Source organism: Hyla sarda, chromosome 2 (assembly GCF_029499605.1).
Source record: "Hyla sarda isolate aHylSar1 chromosome 2, aHylSar1.hap1, whole genome shotgun sequence".
Taxonomy (NCBI): domain Eukaryota; kingdom Metazoa; phylum Chordata; class Amphibia; order Anura; family Hylidae; genus Hyla; species Hyla sarda.
In genome coordinates this window covers 26,135,096-26,150,351 of record NC_079190.1, presented here as the reverse complement: position 1 = coordinate 26,150,351, position 15,256 = coordinate 26,135,096, and the positions used below count along the sequence as shown (strand labels likewise).

Sequence of the window (15,256 nt, the reverse complement as noted above, 5' to 3'; positions counted from 1 at the left end):
AATAAAAAATAGGTCCATACCACCACCACCCCCCCCTTCTGCAAATCTGCAACGGGATTAAGGAAATTCTGCAGACAAATCCCCGCTTCATCTCTAGGGGAAGATCAGGAGCTCCCTAGGCTCAGTTTATCAAATCCATCCCCTTTCCCGAATTCACTCCAATTAGATCCGCACGTTATTATGTCCTTACCATACATAATAAGCACCTGGGGGAGGGGGGCAGTTTCCTAGACTCAGGGACACCTTGGACGACGCTCTCTCTAGGGACCACTTCTGCATTCATCTGCAGTGTCCCAGTCCTTGGTGATGGTGGGTGGGTAGGTGGGCATTGCTGGTGCTCAGTGTTCACACAGGAGGTGGACGGTGCAGCTGCTGATGTCTATGACATGGACGTGTCCCCGGGCGCAGCGTGGCTCCTGGAAGGTATGGTCACTCTGCTCTCACCCGTCGCCCATGTCTAACGCAAAGTGATCTAATTTGCACTCTCACCTACCGATGACCTTGCAGGGAGCTGTGTGCTTCAGAACGGCGCCCTCTGCAGGCTGTCAGTGCGCATAGCTATAGGCAGGAATAAATCACTCTGGTCTCCATTCATTGTAGGGGGAGGACACCTGGGCAGAGAGGAAGAGCGGTGCAGTTGCCCATAGCAACCAATCAGATGGCTGCTTTCATTTTTCACAGGCCTCTTTTAAAAAATGAAAGTAGCCATCTGATTGGTTGCTATGGGCAACTGAAACCGCTCTTCCTCTACACTGGTTTTGATAAATCTCCCCTTGTGTGTGTGTGTGTCTTTAAGGAAGCGGGACTACGTGAAAGCGAGACAATAATGTTGTCATTTCAACAATGGCGAGTGATTTAGGATCCTCGAAATAATCGCGGCGACGTTTGGCTATATCTGTCCACGTTTACCAAAATAAGCAGATTCCTTATGTAAGCGACATTGGGCGGCGAGGCACGACTGTTTCAAAACTACAACTCCCAGCATGCCCTGACAGCCTGCAGCTGTCAGGGCATGCTGGGAGTTGTAGTTTTGGAACAGCCGATGAGTATGCCCATATGCTGGGACTTTTAGTACTTCTGCTGGGGCTCCGTAACCTGTATAAGAAAGCGTCTGAACTTAAAATGCCAACATAGAACGGTATACTGGGACTTGTAGTACTTCTGTTCTGGCTCCGTAACTTGACTAAGAAGTCTAACGCTTTTGAACTTCGAATCCCAACATAGAACAGTATGCTGGGACTTGTAGTACTTCTGTTCTGGCTCCGTAACCTGTATAAGAAGTCTAAGGCTTCTGAACCTCGAATCCCAACATAGAACGGTATGCTGAGACCTATAGTACTTCTGTTTTTGCTCTGTAACCAGTCTAAGGCTTTTGAACCTCGACTCCCAACATAGAACGGTATGCTGAGACTTGTAGTACTTCTGTTCTGGCCGTAACCTGTATAAGAATTCTAAGGCTTTTGAACCTCGACTCCCAACATAGAATGGTATGCTGGGACTTTTAGTATTTCTGTTTTTGCTCTGTAACCATTCTAAGGCTTCTGAACTTCATATCCCAACATAGAACGGTATGCTGAGACTTGTAGTACTTCTGTTCTGGCTCTGTAACTTGCATAAGAAGGCTCTTGAACCTCGTCTTCCAACATAGAATGGTATGCTGAGACTTGTAGTACTTCTGTTTTTGCTCTGTAACCAGTCTAAGGCTCCTGAACGCCGTATCCCAACATAGAACGGTATGCTGGGACTTGTAGTACTTCTGTTCTGGCCGTAACCTGTATAAGAATTCTAAGGCTTTTGAACCTCAACTCCCAACATAGAATGGTATGCTGGGACTTTTAGTACTTCTGTTTTTGCTCTGTAACCATTCTAAGGCTTCTGAACTTCGTATCCCAACATAGAACGGTATGCTGAGACTTGTAGTACTTCTGTTCTGACTCCGTAACTTACATAAGAAGGCTTTTAAACCTCGTCTCCCAACATAGAATGGTATGCTGAGACTTGTAGTACTTCTGTTATTGCTCTGTAACCAGTCTAAGTCTCCTGAGCGTCGTATCCCAACATAGAACGGTATGCTGGGACTTGTAGTACTTCTGTTCTGGCCGTAACCTGTATAAGAAGTCTAAGGCATCTGAACTTCGTATCCCAACATAGAATGGTATGCTGAGACTTGTAGTACTTCTGTTCTGACTCCGTAACTTACATAAGAAGGCTTTTAAACCTCGTCTCCCAACATAGAATGGTAAGCTGAGACTTGTAGTACTTCTGTTTTTGCTCTGTAACCAGTCTAAGTCTCCTGAGCGTCGTATCCCAACATAGAACGGTATGCTGGGACTTGTAGTACTTCTTTTCTGGCTCTGTAACCTGTATAAGAAGTCTAAGGCATCTGAATTTCAAATCCCAACATAGAACGGTATGCTGAGACTTGTAGTACTTCTGTTTTGGCTCTGTAACCTGTATAAGAAGTCTAAGACTTCTGAACATTGAATCTCAACATAGAACAGTATGCTGGGACTTGTAGTCCTTCGGTTCTGGCTTTGTAACCTGACAATTTGACTTGCCTTGATGTTGCCAGCCTTTGATCCAATGTACGCCGCTGAAGTTTGCATGGTAAGATGCTGCAGGTTTTCTACGCAAACTTATGATTTCAGATGATGCTATTTGAGGAATAATTGATGTCAGATGGCGAACTCCACTTATGCTTCATCTGCCAGCAGGGGTTCACTATATTATGGAAGTGTGTGGTAACCTAAGGGTCTGTTCACACAGGCAATAGGAAGCGATGTGTTGTCTGAGAAAACTCCGCTCCAATTGTCACTTTATCTAGCGTGGGCCAGCTCTAAGCCATAACATTATTATTATTATTATTATTATGACACCTTATTGATTTTTGTCTTTTTTATTTTTATTTTTTTATTTTGAAGAGTATTTTCAGGGTTGCTGCAAAAAAAAAAAAAACTAAATAAAACAAACTTTACTTACTTACCCTGTTTCCCACCGCTGCTCGCTTCTCTTCGCTTCTTCCTGCTTCCTATGACTTCCTGTTCCTGCGGGAAATGCCTGCTCAGCCAATCACTGGAGACAGTGGTGACCCTTCTGGATGAGCGTCCTTTTTCTCCACCAGTTTTAAGTTTGTCATATTAGGTACCATTACTTTTATTAGTATTTTATTAATAGTATTAATATTTACTACTGTCTGTGGTATTGTGTTACTATTTCATAATGTTTAAAGGGGTACTCCCATGGAAAACTTTTTATTTTTATTTTATTATTTAAATCAACTGGTGCCTGAAAGTTAAACAGAATTGTAAATTACTTCTATTTAAAAATCTTAATCCTTCCAGTACTTTTTAGGGGCTGTATACTACAGAGGAAATGTTTATCTTTTTAGATTTCTCTGATGTCAAGACCACAGCGCTCTCTGCTGACCTCTGCTGTCCATTTTAGGAACTGTCCAGAGCAGCAGATGTTTGCTATGAGGATTTTCTCCTGCTCTGGACACTTCTTAAAATGGACAGCAGAGGTCAGCAGAGAGCACTGTGGTCATGACATCAGAGAAATCTAAAAAGAAAAGCATTTCCTCTGTAGTATACAGCTGTTAATAAGTACTGGAAGGATTAAGATTTTTTTAATAGAAGTAATTTACAAATCTGTTTAACTTTCTGGCACCAGTTAATTAAAAAAAAAAAAAAAAAAAACGTTTTCCACGGGAGTACTCCTTTAAAGGAGTACTCTAGCAAAAATGAACATATCCCCCTATCCACAGAATAGGGGATAATTAGCTGATTGCGGGGGGTCGAAGTATTGAAATACCCCGTGATCTCTGAAATGGGACCCTGGCTGTCAGACGGCCCACGCTCTATTCATTTTTAGGGGATCACCAAAATTACCCGAGTACAGCACTCAGGCATCTTTGGCGCTCAGGCATCTTTGGCACTCGGGCATCTTTGGCGCTCAGGCATCTTTGGCGCTCCCATAGAAATGAATGGAGTGTGTATTGTCTACTGGTAGACGACACACGATCCTCACTGAGAGAGCCAGAGCCCCTCTCCGGAGATCACAAGGGGTCCGAGCCATCCTATAGCTAGAGGATGAATTAATTTAGGCTGAAGTTCTCCTTTTACGTATTATTATTATTATTATTATTATTATTATTATGTCTAATTTATTTATTTTTGTTATTGTAAGTTTTTATATTCTTTTTTGTATTACAGTGATCCCTCAACTCACAATGGCCTCAACATACAATAGTTTCAACATACAATGGTCTTTTCTGGACCATTGTAAGTTGAAACCAGACTCAACATACAATGTACGGACAGTCCAGATCTGTGAAATGTGTCAATGGCCGGAAGAACCGACCAATCAGAATGGGCATTCACTGGTAAAACCCCTGTATTACTGAAGCGTATGCACTGACTGGTGTCTGGTAGCGCCCCCTACAGTACAGGGAGGTATTACATGTTCTGTACTCTTTACCTGTACCAGGGTTAGCTGCTCCTTTGGACACCAGGTGAGGGCGGCTCCATGTTACTTTTTTAGGACATTTTGGACCTCGAAGAAGCTCCTGTCCTCTACATAGACCAGTGTTTCCCAAGCAGGGTGCCCCCAGCTGATGCAACAGTTTTGCAACAGCTGGAGGTTCCCTGCTTGGGAAACACTGACATAGACAGTGATTTACAGCTCCCAGCAGATCTTTATTACTTTTATAGGTAAGGATTTGCTTTACCTGGATTAGTTGTCTATTTATTTTTCTTTAAACCTCACTTTTTCCTATTTTTGGATGACATTTTGGGGCTTCAGAACCAATTACCAGGTTTCCATAGAGTTCAACATACAATGGTTTCAACATACAATGGTCGTCCCGGAACCAATTAATATTGTAACTTGAGGGACCACTGTATTTATATATTTATATTACTATTTTATACATTTGTACTATTTATCATATTATAGATCTTTGTACTATTAATATTGTGGGTTCACACTACGTCTCTGTCTCTGTTTCGGTGTTTCCGTCACGGCACGTTACATTTTTGCTGTATACAAAAACACGTGGTGATCTACGCCATTGTGTATGGGGGGGGGGGGGGGAACTGTTACATTGCAATCCGTTATTAATAGGAAACAGTTTCTGCTGTGTGACATACAGCGCCATCCCATTTTAGCATCCCTTAATGGATACGTTTTTTTTCCCCCCTTTTCAAGTGTATAAAAACGTATACAGTAAACGGGAAAAAAAATGCAGCCTTATCTTTTATTATAGGATTCTTCATTATGTTATATATATATTTTTTATTGTATTTACTGTTACACTGGTATGAATAGAATTTTCTATTAATTTTATTGTTATTATTTGTATCATTATTTTATGCTTTTTTATTACTACATGATTTATTAGGTCATATATTTTTATATTGTTATTATTTCTATTATTATATTTACTATATTTATTAATAACATTGTTATACAACATTGCATTACTATTATTTATTTTTATTATTTATTATTATTATTATTATTATTATCACATTATGTTTTTTATTATTATAGCTAAATCTATTTTTATTTGTCATTTTTTATTTGGCATATTACTTGTTATCACTCGGCTGTTACACAAGGGCAGCCCCCCCCCCCCCCTTCCTTGAGAAGGGATGCCAGCCCCCAGATTTGCTCTCCTCTGGCACACAAAGGGTTAGTAGCTGGAGGCAGTGGCTGGGAGTATGAAGTGTAGGAGTGCATCCACCAGCAGCAGCTCAGGCGTGAGGAATTGGAACACTTGTCAGAAGACATGATCTGAGATCTCACCTGGGACCTCTTCTTCCCAGCACCTGTATGAGGACCCTTCATGTTCTGCATTCCAAGGAGCAGCAACAGCAGCAGGAACAGCAGTAACAGCAGCATCAGCAGCAGCAGCAGCAGCAGCACATTGGTGATGTGGAGGATGCAGCACTGAGAGGGAAGCAGGTGCTAGCATTTGACTTGCTTTAGTGGAGATCAGTGTGCAGTGTGCTGAGAAGCCCCTCAGATGTCTCCTCCTCCCACCCCAACCAGGCTCTGGTGATCTCTGACTAGAGGATTCAGCAGTGGGGGTACATGGGTGCCCAGACCCTAGGAGTCTAATTCATGGGGATGTTCTTCTGCATCTGAGCCAAGAGGTGGAGGATACAAGGAAAAGTGATCCCCTTGGAGCTGCTCTCTCCTTCTTTAAGGTACTGTACATTTATATACACTGAGAACATGTATCTATAGGTTCACTGATAAAATGTATCTATAGGGTCACTGATTATATGCATCTGTAGGGTCACTAATAATATGTATCTATAGGGTCACTGATTATATGTATCTATAGGTTCACTGAGAACATGTATCTATAGGGTCACTGATTATATGTATCTATAGGTTCACTGATAATATGTATCTATAGGGTCACTAATAATATGTATCTATAGGGTCACTGATAATATGTATCTATAGGGTCACTGATTATATGCATCTGTAGGGTCACTAATAATATGTATCTATAGGGTCACTGATTATATGTATCTATAGGGTCACTGAGAATATGTATCTATAGGGTCACTGATTATATGTATCTATAGGTTCACTGATAATATGTATCTATAGGGTCACTGATTATATGTATCTATAGGGTCACTGATAATATGTATATGTAGGGTCACTGAGAACATGTATCTATAGGTTCACTGATAATATGTATCTATAGGGTCACTAATAATATGTATCTATAGGGTCACTGATAATATGTATCTATAGGGTCACTGATTATATGCATCTGTAGGGTCACTAATAATATGTATCTATAGGGTCACTGATTATATGTATCTATAGGTTCACTGAGAACATGTATCTATAGGGTCACTGATTATATGTATCTATAGGTTCACTGACAACATGTTTCTATAGGGTCACTGATTATATGTATCTGTAGGGTCACTAATAATATGTATCTATGGGGTCACTGATAATATGTATCTATAGGGTCACTGAGAACATGTATCTATAGGGTCACTGATAATATGTATCTATAGGATCACTGATAATATGTATCTATAGGGTCACTGATAATATATATCTATAGGGTCACTGAGAACATGTATATGTAGGGTCAATGAAAATATGTATCTATAGGGTCACTGAGAACATGTATCTATAGGGTCACTGAGAACATGTATCTATAGGGTCGCTGAGAACATGTATCTATAGGGTCACTGATAATATGTATCTATGGGGTCACTGATAACATGTATATGTATAGGGTCATTGATAACATGTATATGTATAGGGTCACTGATAATATGCATCTATAGGGTCACTGAGAACATGTATCTATAGGGTCACTGAGAACATGTATCTATAGGGTCACTGATAATATGTATCTATGGGGTCACTGATAACATGTATATGTAGGGTCACTGAGAACATGTGTCTATAGGGTCACTGAGAACATGTATCTATAGGGTCACTGATAATATGTATCTATAGGGTCACTGATAATATGTATCTATAGGGTCACTGATAATATGTATCTATAGGGTCACTAATAATATGTATTTATAGGGTCACTGATAATATGTATCTATAGGGTCACTAATAATATGTATTTATAGGGTCACTGATAATATGTATCTATAGGGTCACTAATAATATGTATCTATAGGGTCACTGAGAACATATATCTATAGGATCCTTTCTGCTACAAGGTCATTATATATGGATAGAGATTGGGATGACTGTGGGGGATGTCTCATGGCTGACCAAAGTGGGGGGCACTGACACTTTTCTGCACCCCCCCTATTTATCCCCATTGATATGCAGCAGCTCTATGGTCCAGCACCATGGACAGCTCCTTGAAGAAGTTCAGCAAGACCATTCCTATGCTGCCCATGCCTCCTTCACTATGTCTACTCTTCTGGATTGCAAGCCCATGGGGGTCAGGATAGGGGGACAAGGGTTAACAATAGAGAATAAATACATCTAATACACACATGTAGCAGGGTTGAGTTGGCGCAATGCAATAGATAAGGCATAGATATAAAATGTAACAGAGTTGGAGTTGATTCTGCATTGGTCAGTGTTTTCCAATCAGGGGGCCTCAGGTTGTTGCAAAACTACAACTCTGAGCATGGGAATGATGGGGGTTGTAGGTCAGCAACAGCTGGAGGCTTGTCAAAGGCTGTCTGGAAATGATGGGGGGAGGGTTGTAGTATAGCAAAAGCGAGCCTCCAGCTGTCGCTAAACTACAACCCCCATCATTCCCAGACAGCCAGAGGCTGTATGGGAATGATGGGAGTTGTAGTTTAGCAACAGCTGGGGGCTCACTGTTTGGGAACACACTTGCTTTATGGGTGCTCTCCCAGGCATGCTGGGAGTTGTAGTTTTGCAGCAGCTGGAGGCACCCATTGCTGTGAAACACTGATATAGGTAATGAGCGATAGGTATTGAATGAATAACATACAGATGTAGCAGAGCTGAATTGGTTATGTCGATATTTGCTGGGCTGCTCTGTGTGTTATAGATAATCTAACATTGGGGACAATCTTATAGCTATCTATCTATCTCATATCTATTTATCTATCTATCTCATATCTATCTATCTATCTATCTCATATCTATCTATCTATCTATCTATCTATCTCATATCTATCTATCTATCTATCTATCTATCTCATATCTATTTATCTATCTATCTCATATCTATCTATCTATCTATCTATCTCATATCTATCTATCTCATATCTATCTATCTATCTCATATCTATCTATCTATCTATCTATCTCATATCTATCTATCTATCTATCTATGTCATATCTATCTATCTCATATCTCTTTATCTATCTATCTCATATCTATCTATCTCATATCTCTTTATCTATCTATCTATCTCATATCTATCTATCTATCTCATATCTATCTATCTCATATCTATCTATCTCATATCTATCTATCTATCTCATATCTATCTATCTCATATCTATCTATTTATCTATCTATCTATCTAGCTCATATCTATCTCATATCTATCTATCTCATATCTATCTCATATCTATCTATCTATCTATCTCATATCTATCTATCTCATATCTATCTATCTCATATCTATCTATCTATCTATCTATCTATCTATCTATCTATCTATCTATCTATCTATCTATCTAGCTCATATCTATCTCATATCTATCTATCTCATATCTATCTATCTATCTATCTCATATCTATCTATCCATCTCACATCTATCTATCTATATATCTCATATCTATATCATATCTATCTATCTCATATCTATCTCATATCTATCTATCTCATATCTATCTATCTATCTAGCTCATATCTATCTCATATCTATCTATCTCATATCTATCTATCCATCTCATATCTATCTATCTATATATCTCATATCTATATCATATCTATCTATCTCATATCTATCTATCTCATATCTATCTATCTATCTAGCTCATATCTATCTCATATCTATCTATCTCATATCTATCTATCCATCTCATATCTATCTATCTATCTATCTCATATCTATATCATATCTATCTATCTCATATCTATCTATCTCATATCTATCTATCTATCTCATATCTATCTATCTATCTATCTATCTCATATCTATCTCATATCTATCTCATATCTATCTCATATCTATCTATCTATCTCATATCTATCTATCTACCTCATATCTATCTCATATCTATCTATCTCATATTTATCCGTCTGTCTATTTCTGATACAGCATAGTTGAGTTTGCCGCCATGTCTTTTGTATAACAGGATAACTCACTGAGTTGTGATAATGCAGCAGTTTTTTTTACCTGCAGTCCTAGGTAAGACAACAACAAACATGACAGAGTTTCTGGCTATACAACAAACCTAGCTCTGCTACATCTGATAAATCCGTATTCCTACACCTGTAAAGCTGAGTGCCTTCTATTCATTCAGCGCTGCTACATTTGAGGAACTACATTGTGCTACATCTGTAGCCGCTCTGCTTGTTACCAGCCTTCAGGATGAAGCATGTCCTGAATACAAATGGAACAGCAATGGTGGAAAAAAAATAACACTAAATGTGATTTATGCCTGAAAAATGGATCCATGGATCAGACTTAGTGTATTGGGCATCGGGCGCGTTCAGCCGGTTACCAATGACTTATTATTATTTTGTGATTTGAAGGGAAAAAATGTCAAGGTCACACTTCTAAACAACTAAGAAGCGGCTGATGTAGCAGAGCCGGATTTGTCTGCTCACTGTATACTGCAGTGTGATCACCGCCAGCGTTGTGCCTGCCTGTTTGGCCATTCAAGCTGCATACTAATCTTTTCCAAATCAAATGTAGCAGAGCTGAGTTTGTTATTTAGCTATTTATTTATTTATTTTTTGTATGTACTGTGACATCTCACTTAATTGTCATAATGCAGTAGAGACATCACTGGTTCGGCCCCAAATATACCCTGTCTGGGCTTCATATTTATATTTTATACTTGTGTACAAGTAAAGAAAAGATATAGCAGAGCTAAGTTTGTCATTTAACTGTTTCTTTTATGTGTTTTGTGACAACTAGTCCTATAGAAATGACAGCGGTGTGGCCATTATACTCTATTAATCAGGTGCACACACATACAGTGATTCACAAATGTAGCAGAGCTGAATTAGTTCATTGCCTTTTATTTAAATATAATGCATGTGGAAAGGTGGTTTATTGTTTAAAGGGGTTATCCAGGAAAATGTTATATATATATATATATATATATATATATATATATATATATATATCTCAACTGGATCCAGAAAATTAAACAGATTTCTAAATTACTTCTATTAAAAAAATCTTAATCCTTTCAGTACTTATGAGCTGCTGAAGTTGAGTTGTTCTTTTTTGTCTAAGTGCTCTCTGATGACACGTGTCTCGGGAACCACCCAGTTTAGAAGCAAATCCGCATAGCAAACCTCTTCTACTCTGTGCAGTTCCCGAGACAAGCAGAGATGTCAGCAGAGAGCACTGTTGCCAGACAGAAAAGAACAACTCAACTTCAGCAGCTGATAATTATTGAAAGGATTAAGATTTTTTTTAATAGAAGTAATTTACAAATCTGTTTAACTTTCTGGAGCCAGTTGATATATAAAAAAAGAGTATTTTCCTGGAATACCCCTTTAATGATGTCTGTGTTGTTGTGTCTGTTTACCTCTTGGCCTATGCACAACAATAATAAACTCAGCATTGCCTTATTGACATACTCAGCTCTGCTGCATCCAAGTTTATTAACATTCTACGTCCCCAGCCCCCCCTTACGTCAGGGCTTGTAGAAACAGTTTATGCCCATTGCTTTGCTGTTCAATGTAAAGCCACCATTTTGGGTAAGAATAAGTAATGATCTATGACAGTGGTCTCCAACCTGTGGACCTCCAGATGTTACAAAAGTACAACTCCCAGCATGTTGGACTATATAGTAGTATATAGGATAGGTCAGTGTTTCCCAACCAGGGGTGCCTCCAGCTGTTGCAAAACTACAACTCCCAGCATGTTGGATTATGTAGTAGTATATAGTTTAGGTCAGTTTTTCCCAACCCAAAGAGCCTCCAGCTGTTGCAATACTACTACTCCCAGCATGTTGGATTATATAGTAGTATATAGTATAGGTCAGTGTTTGCCAACCAGGGGTGCCTCCAGCTGTTGCAAAACTATAACTCCCAGCATGTTGGACTATGCCCATACTATATCGTACTATATAGTCCAACATGCTGGGAGTTATAGTTTTGCAACAGCTGGAGGCACCCCTGGTTGGCAAACACTGACCTATACTATATAGTACTATAGTGTTTTTCCAGCCAGGGGTGCCTCCAGCTGTTGCAAAACTACAACTCCCAGTATGTTAGACTATACAGCAGTATATAGTACGGTCAGTGTTTCCCAACCCAGAGAGCCTCCAGCTGTTGCAAAACTTCAACTCCCACCATGTTGGATTATATAGTAGTATATAGTATAGGTCAGTGTTTGCCAACCAGCGGTGCCTCCAGCTGTTGCAAAACTTCAACTCCCAGCATGTTGGACTATATAATAGTATATAATTTAGGTCAGTGTTTCCCAACCCAGAGAGCCTCCAGCTATTGCAAAACTACAACTCCCAGCATGTTGGACTATATAGTAGTATATAGTTTAGGTCAGTGTTTCCCAACCCAGAGAGCCTCCAGCTGTTGCAAAACTACAACTCCCAGCGTGCCCGGACAGCCGTTGGCTGTCCGGGCATGCTGGGAGTTGTAGTTTTGCAACATCTGGAGGTCCGCAGGTTGAAAACCACTGATCTATGACAAACTCAGCACTGCTACATCTATAATTGAAATTGGTTGGTATTTTTCTTTGCCGCTGTGTCTTGTGGTATTAAAAAAAAAAAGGAATTTTATTGAATTTTCTTGGAAGCCATAATGGCTTTGGGGGGGGGGGGGGGGGAGAGGGAGGAAGGGGGGGGGTCTCATCATAACACTGCAGTGCTATTAAAGGCGCGAAGAGCAGCAAACATCATTCCGACACATCGTGTTGTTGGATAATACCGCTACGCAGCATGTGATCCCGAAAACATTTCAAAGTAAGCAGCCGGAGCCATGAAAATGTGGGTTAATATCTTCTTATTGGTTTTTGCAAGAACCAATAGACAGGAATATTTCTAACAGATGATGTGTGGGATCAGCGGTATTATAATGCGCTGCCGTCTATTGTAAGGGGCACTCGCCTCGGATGAACAGAATGTTTTTAAAGGCATTAAGTCCATGGAGGGCTCCGAGCAAGGATGTAAAATGGTCACTTATCCCGGTGGCCGATGTTATTCCATGTAAGACGAGGGGATTGCACTATATTGATAGACAGGAGTAGTTGAGTTGAGTTTATCATTGGACACAGTGGAATGTAAAATCATAGTAGGACACTCAGGTAGACTTGAGTTGTCTAGTATTATTTTTTTTTAAAAGGCTGCTTTCTTCTAGAAATAGCGCCACTCTTGTGTTCAGTTTATGTGTGGTATTACAGCTCAGTTTCTTAAAAGGGAATGAAGCCGAGTTGTAATACCACACAGGAGCTGGGGAAAGGTGTGGCGCTGTTTATATATATATATATATATATATATATATATATATATATATATATAAAGCAGCTATGTTTTTTTATTTTTTTTTTTATTTCAGATAACCCCTGGATATCAAAATAGACCAATATGTACAGTCATGGCCGTAATTGTTGGCACCCCTGAAATTTTTCAAGAAAATGAATTATTTGTCACAGAAAATTATTGCAGTAACACATGTTTTGTTATACACATGTTTATTCCCTTTGTGTATATTGGAACTAAACAAAAAAAGGGAGGAAAAAAAAGCAAATTGGACATAATGTCACCAAACTCCAAAAATGGGCTGGACAAAATTATTGGCACCCATAACATTATATTTGGTTGCACACCCTTTGGAAAAAAAATAACTGAAATCAGTCGCTTTCTATAACCATCAATAAGCTTCTTACACCTCTCAGCCGGAATGTTGGACCACTCTTCCTTTACAAACTGCTCCAGGTCTCTTATTGGAAGGCGCCTTTTCCCAACAGTAATTTTAAGATCTCTCCACAGGTGATCAATGGGATTTAGATCTGGACTCATTGCTGCCACTTCAGAACTCTCCAGCGCTTTTTGTTGCCATCCATTTCTGGGGGCTCTTTGACGTATGTTTGGGGTCATTGTCCTCCTGGAAGACCCAAGATCTCGGACGTAAACCCAGCTTTCTGACACTGAGCTGTACAGTGTGACGCAAAATCTGTTGGTAATCCTCAGATTTCATGAAGCCTTGTACACATTCAAGGCACCCAGTGCCCGAGGCAGCAAAACAACCCCAAAACATCATTGCACCTCCACCATATTTCCCTGTAGGTAATGTGTTCTTTGCTTTGTAGGCCTCATTCCGTTTTTGGTAAACAGTAGAATGATGTGTTTTACCAAAAAGCTCTATCTTGGTCACATCTGTCCACAAGATGTTTTCCCAGAAGGATTTAGGCTTATTCAATGTTAGACTCACCGACTAGAATTCAGGGTAGTAGATCCGCAATATCACGGTGGTCTGGAGCTGGAGGTGAAGTGGATCCGCTGGAGCTGTGTGGCAGATGACGCGGGCCGTGCCAGGGAGTGGAGTCTAAGGTGCCGCTGGTTTTCACCAGAGCCCGTTGCAAAGCGGGATGGACTTGCTGCGGCAGCCGGCACCCAGGTCACTACCCCTGGCACGACTCAACCACACAGGCGGCTGAGGTGAAGCGTGGAACAAAAGGGATGAGACAAGACCAAGTCAGGCTAGCAGGAGGTCAGGGCAGGTGGCACAGGAGTGTAGTCAGTAGGGTAATAGAAGTTCAATTGGCAGGCGGCTAGGAACACGGTCAGGTCACAGAATGCAAGGTCTGGTACACGGCAAGGAATCACAGAATACTTCTTTCTCTTAGGCACAAAGGCAAACAAAGATCTGGCAGAGAGTGGGGGGAGGTGCAGAAAGTTATAATGAATGTGCAGGTGCAAAACATAATCACAGGCGCACTGGCCCTTTAAATCTGAGAGCATCGGCGCGTGCATGCCCTAGGAGGCGGGGACACGCGTGCCGGAGCTGTGAGGAAACAGCAGGAGACAGAGGTGAGTGTGGGGCTGGGATTCGCATGCGGGCTCGTCCCGCAGTGCCAATCCCAGCCCCGTCGGCCAGAGAAGCAGAGGGGACAATGCGCTCACAGCCAGGATGTGCGGCCGGAGCGCAAGATGTCACATTCAAGTTCATTTTGACATTATGTAGTCTTGCTTTTTTATGTCTCTGTGTCAGCAGTGGGGTCCTCCTGGGTCTCCTGCCATAGCGTTTAATTTAATTTAAATGTCGATAGTTCGTGCTGACACTGATGCTCCCTGAGCCTGCAGGACAGCTTGAATATCTTTGGAACTTGTTTGGGGCTGCTTATCCACCATCCGTACTATCCTGTGTTGACACCTTTCATCAATTTTTCTCTTCTTCTATGCCCAGGAAGATTTGGCACATCGCCATGGGTTGCAAACTTCTTGATAATGTTGCGCACTGTGGACAAAGGCAAATCTAGATCTCTGGAGATGGACTTGTAACCTTGAGATTGTTGATATTTTTCCATAATTTTGGTTCTCAAGTCCTCAGACAGTTCTCTTCTTCTCTTTCTGCTTTCCATGCTTAGTGTGGCACACACAGACACAAAATGC

The 15,256-nt window shown here is 40.5% G+C and overlaps 1 protein-coding gene across 5 annotated transcripts in view; it reads left to right on the top strand.

Moving 5' to 3' along the window:
- The first annotated feature begins 290 nt into the window (after positions 1-290).
- The window catches only part of GRM5 (glutamate metabotropic receptor 5), a 349,284-nt gene continuing 334,318 nt past the window's right edge, over positions 291-15,256 (top strand). For 2 of the 5 annotated variants that reach the window (XM_056561403.1, XM_056561401.1), the window contains exon 1: positions 5,652-6,209. The gene's annotated coding sequence lies outside the window, so the exon portion shown is untranslated. Of the gene's footprint in view, positions 424-5,650; positions 6,210-15,256 lie in introns of those variants that run through there. The other 3 variants (XM_056561402.1, XM_056561405.1, XM_056561404.1) reach the window with 3 other exon arrangements.